We start from the raw sequence: 14,329 nt of genomic DNA on the forward strand, positions 1-14,329 counted from the left end.
AAATTCAAAGAACCTATTGCAATAAAACGGCAATTTCATACTTTAACGCCTAATATATTATTTTGAAAGATCCATAAATATCTATAAATGCTATTAACAAAAAATAAGCAAAATAAATAGTATTTATGCCTGGTATTCATGTATGTAAGTCATATGTAAGTCTACTAAATACGCGATGTATCTATATGTTAACGGCAATAAGTATAATTCAGGGATTGTATAGAATACCTAGTCGTTCTGTTCAATACCGGGTTTCTTTAGGTAACTTACAAAATAATTAATATTTTTTAATTCACAATTCCTAGGCATTATATAGAATACATAGGTATTGTAATTAAATGACGGTGCACATTTTCTTTTATTTCTGTTTCCGTTTTCCGAAGTGGTTCGACCTCACCTGTGAGTTTAGATTAGGTTAGTATATGAAAAGGCTGCACGAGCTGAGCGGACGAAGAAATTGTGCCGCTGCAGCGGCCGACCATTGCCAGAACAGAATTTGTTTGCGTTTCTGAACGAGGTCGAAAATCATTATACATGTTGTACTTTAAACAAACATAGAAACACTAATATTCCTAAAAGGTTAATGGTGCTCGTTCCCATAAACAGGTGAGTTTTATTTTTTATAGTAAGTTAAACAATTATTCGATTCACTTTCAGATACCAGATAATCACTTAATATAACAGTTTTGCTTAGAACATAAACAGTACCGTTTGATTTATGTAGCGTTAATGTAAGTGTACGTACATCAGCTTTTGTTGCTGCTATAATATAATATTTTGTTTGAAAGTTTGAATAATAGGGATTTTTCTTAAACAAATATAATTTTTAATTTATTTACCATTTATTGTAATAACCTACTTATTCTTACAAGATGAATTGTTGTGACCCCTTAATTCTATATCTATGGTTGTGACACTTGGATACGCATAAAATATTCTTCTTAACACACAAGCTTTTCTTATATTCACATTGCTTTGTGCACCTTCCATTTAACAAATCTTGACATTGCCTAATGCACTTTCGGCATTGTATAGAAGAACTAGACCAAGTGTATAATAGAGTTTATTTTATACATTGCCTGACTGTTTTAGGCAGTGTGTAGAATACCAGATTATATACATTGCCGATCGACGCCTGAAAGCGATCTTGTCTTATCTCGAAAAATGGGTTTAAGCCAGGGCCGAAAAACTATTTCAAAAAATTATTTCTCTTCAATTTGAATTAGTAGAAAGTCAATTTTAAAGTATGATTATATACATCATTCCTAAGTAATTTACTTAGCTCATAAAATATTACCTGACAAGTATTCTATAAGATTTTTATAAAATAAACCAGTAAATTCAAGTGATCCGGTCATTAGTAGCAATGTTTCACTTTGTACCATTAACTTGTACGGTAATAGCATCAACGTGACCGACACGTGTTTCATTCTTTGTGCATCGTAGAGCACGTTCAACGTTAATTCCCAATGTCTAAATAAAAGAGATTTGTAGCTGGCAGCCACTGCCGAACGGCCCTGGCAAAGTTCCGTGCTGATCATTGTAGTGTTCACGAAGGTATGTGTAAAAATAAAAATAATCCATCAGCAAAATCAGTATAATAAATCTCTGAAGAAATTCCAATTATGCATTATATACTACAAATAAATTAACTAAATTTCAAATCTAGACTCGCTTTTTAAAAGTGTATTAAAATCATTGATTATTGCTTTCCAGTTTATCTACTTTCTGTTTGTTATTTAATATATTCCCAAAGTAAATAATAGGTTGGTGGGTAGGTATATATGTACGTATATTATAAAAACAAAGTACGATTGCAATTTCATGTGGTCACTCTACGTAACATAACTTTTCCTGAGGAACTTGCCATGCAAATTGTCCTATTAGCTAATTAAATTTTGTATGGGAAAAAGAAAACTCTTTCTGCTAAGTGACAGCAAGTTCCCGATGGTAAGTCGTTCAGTATCGAGTAGAGTAACTTCATCGAACTTCAATAGTCCTTATTTATTACACCCCTTTTAGACAGTTTTTACTAGCATATGACTAAGAGCAGCTGTTTCATACTTACATTTGGTCGAGACAAGTACCTAGAGCATAGGTTCCCAAACTTTTTGGCTTACCACCCATTAAGGCAACATGAAAAAATTTCAACGCCCACCACCGCAAAAAATAATTGAAAACACGTATTTTTTATATTAACTTAACACAAAAAGTCACAAGGGAAAAAAATTACACATTTGTAGTGTAGTTTATATAGATAATTCAGGCGTTTTTTTTTCAAATGCGGTATCAATCCATGGACAGCATCAACGCTCCCCAATTGCTTCCGAGGGCCCTACTGCTTCCCTAGGACTACTCAGCACTCACTGGGTATGGACCACTTTGGGAAACTATGAGTTAGAGTGTTAACTTAAAAATTAAAGTTACGTATATTATATATGAACATAAAAAAACAAGACCTGGTGAATTGCCCGACAAATAATAACACAACCTAAAAACCGTTAAAACTAGAGCTATGTTGACATAGTTTTGGTTTCAAATGTAGGCCTATCTTCGCTGTGTCGACTGACTAATAACTAACTAATAACTCACTATAATACTACAGACATTAACTCATGTGATTTAAAGGTTTAGGGCACTAGCTCTGAAAGTAAATTAAGATTTATTAACCTAAAAGTTGGTGTAAATACTCTTCGAAGCAGAATAATCACGTACTGTTTATTTTTCTAAAACCACCAGTGTGCTACATACATTATCATCACGCCTGTCTCTCGCCGGGGTAGGCAGGGACCATGGACTTCCACATTCTTTCTACATGAATAAATCATCGAAGCATCCCCCTCTATCCTGGTTACTACATCATATCGACGGTAGAAATTTTAAATGTCGTAAGGTACATTTTTCCGTACGAAAAAATGTCCTTTACGACGTTATAAAATTCGATACATCAACAAAATTATTATCTTTATATTGATGGTGGAAATTCGAAGTGTCGTAAGGGAAAATGTCCCATACGAGATTTCAAATGTTCATCGTCGGTATTTCATATCACAACGCACTCTTACAGCACTGTTCGGCATTCTGCCTTTATTACTAATACCGCACAACAGTTATTATAATCAAATAAAATACGTACTGCTTATTTTTCCGAAACTACTAAAGTGTTTTAAAGAGTAAGTATGTATGTAATGGTGCATCAATTATGGAATCAAAGGAATTTTTTTGGGAACTGAATTCGGTTATTTATCTAATTCCTCCACAATGTCGCGAACAAAGCTGTTATTAACATAAAATTATAGGGATGTTATAATTCCAGCTATTTAATATGTAGTTAGTTGACTCGTATTTAGTCTCCACGTTCGCCATTGTATTGTAGTCAAACAGGAAGCCACTGTGTATAATAGACGTTATGTTGAGTTGAGTTATATAAAAATAGATACCTGCAGCCCTAATTGTCATAAATCCGTGACTAAGTGATACAACTTGGCAAACGAGGAAAAGTTGTATCTGAAACGTAGGGTCAAGGCATGGCCACTATGGACGACCTACTGACTTGAGTTGTGACCGGGTCTAGAACTAAGAAGTAGTTGAAATGAGACAGGACCAGCGATTCGACTAGTATCTGTCTAATTTTTTCTGATAGGTATTTGCTAATCCGGTACAGCAGCTTTAGACGATAAGAAGCCGTTTCTAATTTTTATATTAATGTGCTCTATAAATCGCAACTCACTGTTTCGTTATCAGGCTCAAGTTCCTGGCACTATTTACCAGTTCGATATTGTCGTTTCCCAAAGTTATAACAGGATTATAACTTACAATTTTCTCCCTTTGGACTCTCGTACCTGTTACCAGGAACTTTGATTTGCTTGCATTTAACAGTAGCGCATTCTGTTTTGCCCACTGGCAAATATTTCGCAAATCCGCGTTGATACATAGTAAGGCAGTATTTGTAGGGGAAAAGGACTGGTAGAGTTGCGTGTCGTCTGCAAAGAGATGGACCTTGCTAATCATAGCAAGGTCCATCTCTTTGCTTCCAAAAGTGGTACATCAGTACCAGTTTTGGAAGATCTGCTGTAAAAAGTGCAAAAAGTATCGGGCTCAGAATGGAGCCATGTGGCGTACCTCTAGTTATGCTTTTTATATTCGACTTTAGAGAATCTCCGTTTTCCGAATCTATTTCCATGTACTGCCGCCGATCTGTCAAAAATGAAAGGAACCATTTGCAACTAGATTCTGTTACACCATAGTAGTATAACTTTTGCACTAATAGACCGTGATTTACGCTGTCAAAGGCTCTCGAGAAGTCAAGTAAGACGAGCACCGTACCCTTCAGCTTGTTCAAGTTGCTTGCCATGGAGATGTGAAGAGCACCACATTACCACACTGTTGAACGGAGACAAACGAAGATGAGCCTTTGCGTCTCACTGGGATTCGCCATCGTGCCTGTCAATTGAAAAGGAGACTCGCTGTAAGGTCTACATTCGCCTTCCCAACTGTGGATTGGAAAAACCGATCAGGTCTGACCTATGGCATGGCGGCCTCATTCACTCGCGTTGAGGAGGCTAAACTAGTCCTCAAATTTGAGACGTTTCAATTTAGCACGAAAAAATACTCGACTTGTGATTGAGACGTGTTTAAGAGACTTATCAAAAACTCAATGACTTGATCGAAATTCGGGGATATCTGAATTTTGGTGGGGTTCATAGATTTCTGGCTCGAGCTGACTGATGTATAAAAAGAATTTCAGCACAAGAACTAGAGTCTCTTTCTGCCTTGAAAGCCACCTTTTCCTGAACCACAACAGTGCAGCTTTCACCGGAATTCGATAGCTAGAAGTAGAACTGGAAGTAGACGGCAAAAGTAAGCAATTCACATTATAATAATAATAATAATAATAAGCATTTATTTCGGACCTGAATCCATATATAATTAGTAACAGACTTATAAACTATGTTAGTAATTTACATTGTTTAATTGTTTAATGTTTAATTATATAGAAGTATAGATGACAAGTCAGCTGAAATTTAATATGGTTGGAGGTTGGAGTAACAAGTAGGGTGAAATTTGATCTTAACTGTCATCATCGAACTACGTTCACGTTCGCCCTACCTGAATTTGAATTCGATGGCATTCGTGCGACGACGGCAATGTGCGTGAAATTACTTCACGCGTGTTATTGAGTTCTATGAAATCACGTGCGTGCCTGCACTGTCCTTGGTCAAGTCCTCGGGAAGTAGGTACGTGTTTAAGTCCCGGAGTGTGAAAGAGTCACACAAAAAACGATAGGTACTAAATCTCTAGGCGCGTAACAATTACGACAATCTCTGATACTAGCATGCATTATACGCAATTTTTAGGTTTAAAGGGGTTCGATACTAAACATACCGACTTACTATGATTCGTTCTAAACAGAACACCGCTTAAACATTAGGCGGGAAGAGCGTGTGGTCCTACTCACCGGCTTTGAAAGTACAACGCAGAAGGTGTTCATCACTCTAACAATGGTCAATTTTAACGCTGGTAGTAGGTAGCCACATGGTAGCGACCGTCTATATTGGTAAAACCTCCTTAGGATTGCACGCGGATTAGACAACAGCCTTTTCTCCGCAAACTGCCTCCGTGGCCGAACGGTTAACATGCCGGACGGTTGCCAAGCAGAGGTCCCAGGTTCGATTCCCGGGCCGGGAGAAATATTTGTATGGCCTACACTTATTTCTCTCGTGTTTTAGTTTGGGTGTAATTTGTAGTTGTCTATTTGTGTGTCGATGGTACCCGGAACACAGGGTTTCCCTAGTGCGGGGCTATGTCGTGTGTGTGTGTGCATTATTTAAAAAAAAAATTAAAACAGACTACGACAGAAAAATAAGCAGTAAATGCGTCAGTCTCAAAGTACATCACGCCGCTTATAAGATGGGAAACATAAAAATATATCCTACCGGTGTCGACAAAATGGCACCACAAAACCTGACGACTACTTTCAACGGCTCGATGTGATACCCATTTATTGATTACAAGAATGGCGTGCATCAATTAGTGAGAAAAGTGTGCGCCACACACACATTCATATATTTCATTTCAAACATATATAATTGTATCCAGTTAGACGATATAATAAAAACAGATATCATTGACATGGTTGTATCTGTAAAACACCCAAATTGCATGGCGACCCTGTCAGTTCCGTCCTCGTGCGGCACTCAATTAATTAATACTTAGTAATGTAATGTTTAAAGATCACAGTTGGGTGATTTAAAGCAGGTCACCCAATTACCTTGGGGAAATTAACATAGAACTCTACCATCGATGTATGTACGTTTATAAGACCTGTGTTTTTGGAAACAAAATCTAGGAAACTTTACTTTTACTCAAAACTAGATTTTCTAAAAACACAAGGAATAAAATAGAAATATTGCTTAAACAACGACCTAATTAGCAATTATATAATTGAACCATGTTACTATTAAGTAGCACTTATATTATTTAATAAATCACCGGACGCTGTTGAAGAATCTAATTGTAGATAATTTAAAATGATATTGCATAATTTTGTTAATTACTCAATGCTACTACAATATTCATAATATTGATGATGTTTTACTTGATAATATAAAATTTAAAATTTAATTAATAATAATAAAAATTAGGCATGTTAATATTTAGGACTTCCTATTTTTTTGCCTAATTGTTAATATATGTTTCGCTATACTATTGTATTAATTTAAATTTAAATGCATGCAACATATAAAAGTAAAATAAAAAATTTGGAAAACATCCTCATTCCAGTTTTTACTGAAATGTACGATTTACTGAAATCGTGCATTTCAGTAAAAACTGGAATGAGGATCTAACATAACATAAACATTTTCATTGTCAATTACATTTTCAGCGTGACAATCCTGAAATCCTGTATTCTCGCAATGACATCCAGGGTCGGTTATTCTTATGGTTTGGGTTACGCGGTGAATTGTTGGTAGACAGATGGTCAGAGGGCTCAATTTTATTTTATATCATAAAGTGAGGCATATTAGGGTAATTTCCGGTTACTTTTGTCTGCCTAATTTCGGTGGACATTTGTATTATTTAAGGATTCGAGTATATTACTGTGAAATGTTATATTAAGTATTTCAGGATACTACACACGAATATAATATATCCTAGAACATTTGAATAACAAAAATTATATTAATAATTATTTTTTTTAGATTTATTTATTTGGTTACCCTATTAAAATTAAATAAAAATATCTACATAAATTTATTAAATTATTTATTTAGTTGCTTATTTTTTTAATTATGAAATTTACCGAATAGAAAAACCAGTAAAGTTTTTGATCCGTAGACACTTTTGATGTGTAGGTATAATATTTATGTAGATATGACTTTGGATTGTACAGGGTCAAGAGCACGTCAAGCTTGACACTTAAGACTTAAATCCAACTCTATGCCGCTTGCGATAAGAACGGTCCATAGTAGTGTCAAGCTTGATGTTCACGTTACGTTACTTGATGGTGACGTCATCGTTACGCTGCTATAAGATACTTAGTAATGCTGTAAAAATCTTCCTGACGTAATATTACTCTACTAACTTAATTTATATTTTATCGAAAACTCGCACTCGCAGACACTCCATGCACGCACTCGTATGCACTCTTCGGAACTCACAGGCACTCGCACGATCTCGCTTTCGCAGGCACTCGCACACACTCGCAGGTACGCCACACAAGCGCAGGCACTACACGCACTCCTAGGCACTCGGAACGCTCTCCCACGCGCACGCACTTGCAGGCACTCGCACGCATTCTCACGCGCGCCACACACTCGCAAGCAGGCGCAGCACTCGAAGGCACAGAAGTAGCATCCGTGGTTCGACAAAATCGAGCAAATCTGTAGGTACTTTTACAATCGTTGTACCATCCTAGCGCATTCAGTTGCGCATGACTGCATACGGCAGGCAACGAATTTTCATCTCTCTGAGCGCTGTAGTAGGCTATTATAATGTAGGTATTTTGGATTTTGAATGAGAGTGATGTATTTGTTACGTAGTAACTATTAAGTAATCTATGCCACGGCCACGATATTTTCCCTGTGAACAATACGACTAAACGTGGGTCGCCGCTTCGTTGAACGTATCGTCTTCACAATTCGGCTGAACATGAGGTAGCCGTATTAGAAAACAGTGCCGTTTTGCAAACCGATTAGCCGTAATGAAATACGGCGCTTTATACAATACGGCTGCGACATACCGATTACGATCGAATGACCCATAAAGTTAACAGATAGATATGGGTCGAAAGAAATTATTTAAAAAATGGAGCATGACGTGAAAATTACTTTTCCTTTATTGAAATAAATAAACATTCATAAAGACAAAGCCATGATACGGAGATCAATAATAGAGTCATAGATATTAATTTAAGACAAGTCAGTAAAGGAAAAGGCATAAACATGAATAAATAATATAAAGAAATTTTTTTACAGAAAAAGTAGATTCTTATTAAGATTTTGGTTGATATGAATATATATAAAATGAATTCCTTTTAAGTATTTAATTAAATTTTGTTTCGTGTGATTAGCAAAGTTAATAGGAACAGGTTTGGTGTAAAGGAAAACGAAAACAAATTAGATTTACAATGAGCGATTTAGATACTGGAAGTTTTATAAGCTGGAGTTTTCATCTACATATGATTATTTAGTAAGATATTAAGTGTTGTTAATTTTAGAAATGGTTAATAATCGTAATAATGGGAAAATCATTATATCTAGTTATCAATAGTGGCTCGAAATGCGCTGCTGAGCGAAGTTATATTGAGCTATGTACCTACTGTCAGCAAACTCCAAGGAGTAACAGTTTTGTTTGGAAGTGTGCAAGCGGAGATAGAGATAGAAGCTAGCCACACTCGGTGTTTTTGTGAAAACTTTTTGTTTATATTACTTTTAACAGCTAATTTCAATAGTTTTGTCAGTTCCACCTGGCACAGAGATCTTGTGACATCGACGTCGGTTGTGAATTACAAAACAATGCCTATAAAGGACCTCAAACATAACAAATATCCGTCACAATAGCCCAATGCGGGTTGAGGACTTCACACGTTTTCAGAGGGTTGTGAAACATTCTTCAACGTGCAGGTTACATCACGATATTTTTCTTCATCGAAACGCTCATGGTAAATTTCCAATAAATTACGGGCATATAAATATATATATAATAAACGCAATATAAATTCCGAGAAACTCAGACGTCTGTATTCAAACCCATGGTCTCTGATAGAGAGGCGGTAGGTCAAACCGTTAGGCTACCGCGGTTTTTTTTAGTGAAATGGTAATATTTTCGAAACAGCTGAGCAATTGCGATTATCGTTAAAACATAATTTTAATTTATTTTTTTCAAATTACTGATCTTTAGCTTTACTTACACTTATGCCAGGCCATGTACAGGTGGTTACAAACCAAAATAAACAATAATTAAAACCAAAATAAATAATAATTAAAACCAAAATAAATAATAATTATTTTCTTAATTCGTGAGACTTCCAATATTAATCACAATATTTAAATTCTTCCTAGTACGATTAAGCAAGGTGCGGCTGTGGTTACACGACAACACGGCACAAGCAGCTCTTTGCAGCGGGCCTTGGCGTACTCACATCTTTCGAGACGGAGACACAGTATGTGCTATCATCTCAGTTACACACTACATGTCACACTATTTCTGTCAGCACTCAGCAGTTTACACGGTCACAGTCACTACATTGGCGGCGGTAGAGGGCGCACGCTCGGCAGAAGGACTCATTCAACAGAGGATATGTGGTGGCTTGACGAACGCACTCGGCGGTGGTGGTGACAGGATTTAGGTTCAGCTACTCATATACGGCACCGGGGTTGATCCAAGTGTACGGCGTCCGTGAGACAAGCCGCGCTCCGTAATGCGGTTTCCACTATGGCAACCGCGGCGCGAGGATATCGTACAATAGTGGTCGTAGTCGTACGTTGTAGTAGGTAGTCGCAGCAACTAGATGTCAACACAACGACCTAATAGAGCGCTCCTTACACGCCAAACCTCTGCGCCAGCAGTGCAATCGATTAGCTTGCAGTGATTAGATATTTCCGCGGCAATTTGGATACGGTGATGAGATTCCATTTTTAGAGTCGTCGATAGTTTGTTCAGTTCGACGAGGAGGTTGAGGCGAGATTGTATAGATCCTTGCTCAAAACACAACACTCATGACTTTGCAAGGCAGACGCCAGACTAGAAAGAGACATTAACGCGCTGTTTGCAGTTGTCCAGTAGTTGGTAGCTAAAAAAGAGATTACTTCATATTTATTCGCACGTGAGCAAGTCGTGGTCGTGCCTTTATTGGTTTGCGCTTTATTGGGCTTTATTGTCCATTGTTCGACGAAAGCCCGCTTGATTTGTACGCTAAAGGATTTTACAACCTATCTGAGCAGCTGTCATAATGGTTGAAATATTGGATATTGGCAAACGTTTTTTTGTTGTTTTTGGTCACGGGAAACTATTTGACCATACAAGGTTGTTGCATAGTTTTATGAATACTTTTGTTTCTCGGTTATTGAGAATAACACAAGACCAATTTTAACACCATTCAGTTGTTCCATCAATTTACCATATAAATTGATGGAACACGTTCAAATTGACGTATGTTTAAAAATTCAGACTATAAATCGTTCCGATTTCATAACTAGGTACTCTTTGTTACTACATCATAAAACATCACTGTAATATTTCATGGCCCGACCATAACAGAAACAATAATTCGATATTTAAAGTTGTACCTTACCTTATGTAAAAAAAATTAGAACATTACTTTGTGTTAGTGAGAATGGATAATAATAGTTAGCCTATATCATAGATACCTACACACAGCCCCATTGCTGGGTACAGACTCCTCCCACAATGGGAAAGCTTAAGCTGCAGTTCCCACGCGGGCCTAATGCGTATTGGGAACTTCTCAAGTCATGTTTTGCAGTAGGGCTAGCACGACTAGTCGCGATTTGCGCGAGAGCAGCATAAAGCGCGAGATGCTTCTATTCTCGCAGAGATCCCGCGCTTTATGTCGCTCTCGCTCAAGTCGCGCTGTCGTGTTAACCCTGCTGATGTGTGCACGTTACCTCACGATGTTTTCCTTCACAAAAAACATACTTATTTGTTGTGAACGGATACTCGGTAGTAATTTAAATTACTCAACAATACGCGTCCCTTTGAATTTTAGGACTTGTTATTTAGAACATGCCAGTCCTATCAGAACCTTATACTAATCTTACAGTTACTCTCAGTAACTTACTAGTCATACAATTCACAGTAAAAATTATTTTTATTGTTATAATTACATTAAAAGTACTACGTTAACTAAGGCAGTTTTCCCATGTCACACATTTTTGTATATTTTAACAAGGGTTTAAACAGAATACCTTGAAAGAAGTTATTATCGGAGCGGTTCAATTTTAATTAGTAGTTGTCGTTAGCCATCGTTCTTGGTACAAGTGGCGAGGCGTCCATATAACTCCACTTTCGCCGATTTGCCTAAAATTTTCCACGTATTATCAAATACTACATTTTGTCCTAAATTTTATGTGTAGAATAAGTTAACCAGCGAAATTAAGTATATTAGTACCTTGTGTGCTAATAAGTTCTGTTTAGGTGTTGACAAGGCGCCATTTTTTCTTAAGGGAAATGTTTTTTGTTTTGTTTTACGGCTTTGTATGTGATACCGCCAGTTCAAAGTTTAAGGGTGTTTTACTGTCCTTATTCCAGAAGTACCACTCCTCAATCTCGAGAACTACAGCACCTAGCTTAGGTCTGATTGCAAAAAAAAAAAAAAAAGGTCTGATTGCATTAAAAAATATGTGATTTAGGCGGTTGTAGACGTAAAAGACTAAATATAACCGTTTGAAGTTCACGCTGAAATAAGCTTATTTCGGCGGCATTATTTTTGAATTTCGAGAATAATAGCTCCTACTTTAGATGTGACTGCACACAAAAAAAGTCGTGAATACCAACTAATTCACCTAGTTACAAAATTTTAGTATTACTCGCTCCTTTGTTTAGAAGATACAACTGATTTATTATCTCAAGGTTACACCTGTGTTAGTCTCGGCACCCGTGTACATATTTTGCATAGGTAACACACAGCCTTTGTTAAATTTATGCTTTAAAATGTGAAGTTTTCAACACAAGATACAAGCACAGTATTGACTCGACAAGCAAATTAGCAAAAAATTTACAGTTACTTTTATCGACTGACATGATATTTATTAATGTTAAATACATTTATTAATGTATTTATGTCGTGTTGGGCTCCTAGCTTACTTGAGTCGCGTATTTCTTAGGGGCATTAGTCGTCTTGTGCATTCGCGAAATCGAAACATGGTCGGGTCAGCATTGTATACGAGTATATAGACTTACAAGTTCTTACTCACTGAGACAAATAGAACGCATACTTCCCGATACGGCGAGAAAAAGATATTTATACCATTGTACGGGGATAGATTCCAAAGCAAAGGGAAAGATAGGAGATGACGCGTTGTGTAGATAAAAATCAAGATGGCGAATTCAAAATAGCGGCCGAAGATCTTGCTTCGCTCCGGATGAAAATTGAAATGGGAATCCTTACGTAATAATTTGGAGTCAAAAGTTTTTGTCGGCACTTTTTAATATAGCTGACATATAGGCGTTTCTTCGTTAAAAATGGCTGCCGAAAGACTTGCTCTGATTCGGTTGAAAATTGGCTTGTGGATAAAAAAAATTGTGGTCAAATTTGGTTTTTCGCTATTGTCAAATATGGCCGTCATACAAGAGTTCCGTTGGCGGCAGAAAAAAATTTGCTCTGATCCCTTTGAAAATTGGCATGTATCTGGGAGTGCTTTATAATAATTTGTGATCAAATTAGTGTTCTTTTTTTACTTAGGCCAGTATGGGGAAATCCGAAACCATATAAGATACAAGGAAAAGGTCTAAGAACCTTTGATTTGACCAACTTCTGCTGTCCCGATTTTTTTCTTACAATTAAATAAAATGATCCTTACACAAAAGTAAGTCTATCAGGCTAGGAAAAAAATTGTAAATTTTATTCATTTTGTATGAAAAACATTGATTAAAGTTGACCAGTTTGTTGCCATCCCGACTTTTTCCGTTTTATACAATGAAATGATCCTTACATGAAACTGAGTCAATCAGCAATAAAAGAAATTTTAATCAATTTTATTAATTTTCATGGACAACACACGCTTGACCAAAAATTTCCTGCCAAAATTGTTTTCACAAGAAAAGACATGGTTTCTAAAGATACTTTCCATGGGTAGTATAAAGAGGCTCTATTATGAGTACAAGAGCTTACAATTGTTACAAATGTAAGGCATACTTCCCGGTGTAATGGAAAAAACATACTTATAGCGTTATTTTATCTCGACCGTCTCTCTGTTAAGATTCCTTTTTCTTAGAAACAATGCCATTAGCTTAGAAGTATTTTAGGGAAAATATAATATGCATATGATAATAATGCCAGATCAATTTCTGATCTCAAACTAGGGAATTTCCTGTACCATGAGTACCAGAATGACGATAACTGAGGGCAATACCCAGACCTACTAAAAATCGTCGCCTTGTTTTCCCAAACTCGTATCTCATAAAGAGTGATTATTCAGGAGAAGGCAAGTTTCTATTTATTTCAAATTTCTTATCAAGGGTGTTAATTTCGATGCATTACTTTAAGAACAGGTAAAAGCCAATATGTGAATATGAAGGAAATGTGAAGTGAAATGAGCCTGCAAAATTTGTACATACAATCCATTTTTTGCATTTCAGTAACTTTGTGTATTGTGTGTTAGAGAAAGTAAGGCGACGAAATGTTCATTTACTAAATTGGCCCAAATCGGGGATCCAACCCGGAACCTCTTCGCCAAGAGCCCACAGTAGCAGTATAACCGGCAGTACCATTGAGAAAGTGCAAGAAATTAAAAAATGTCAAAGATTTCGTCCAGGGAAATATGCCAAATTGCCGCCAAGCAATGTGAGCATTATTGCGTTCAAATCTATGCAATTTAAAGCTCTGAGTGGCACTGCACCTGTTGTGAACAGGCATGTTGCTTTCTACCAATTGCACGCCTTCTTTGTCGCATCACTAGGTACCATAAAAAAAGCAGTATTTATTATTTGTGATCTTACCCATCAATACGAACAACTAACTTTCCTTAAGTCGATAACTTTATATAACGTCAAATTAGTCAACTGTTCCATACTAAATATCTGCTGTACCAAAACATCTATTAAAATATTAGGGGTTAAAGTATGAAATTGCCGTTTTATTGCAATAGGT

Source organism: Hyposmocoma kahamanoa, unplaced genomic scaffold, assembly GCF_003589595.1.
Source record: "Hyposmocoma kahamanoa isolate Upper Pololo Valley unplaced genomic scaffold, ASM358959v1 100021, whole genome shotgun sequence".
Taxonomy (NCBI): Eukaryota; Metazoa; Arthropoda; class Insecta; order Lepidoptera; family Cosmopterigidae; genus Hyposmocoma; species Hyposmocoma kahamanoa.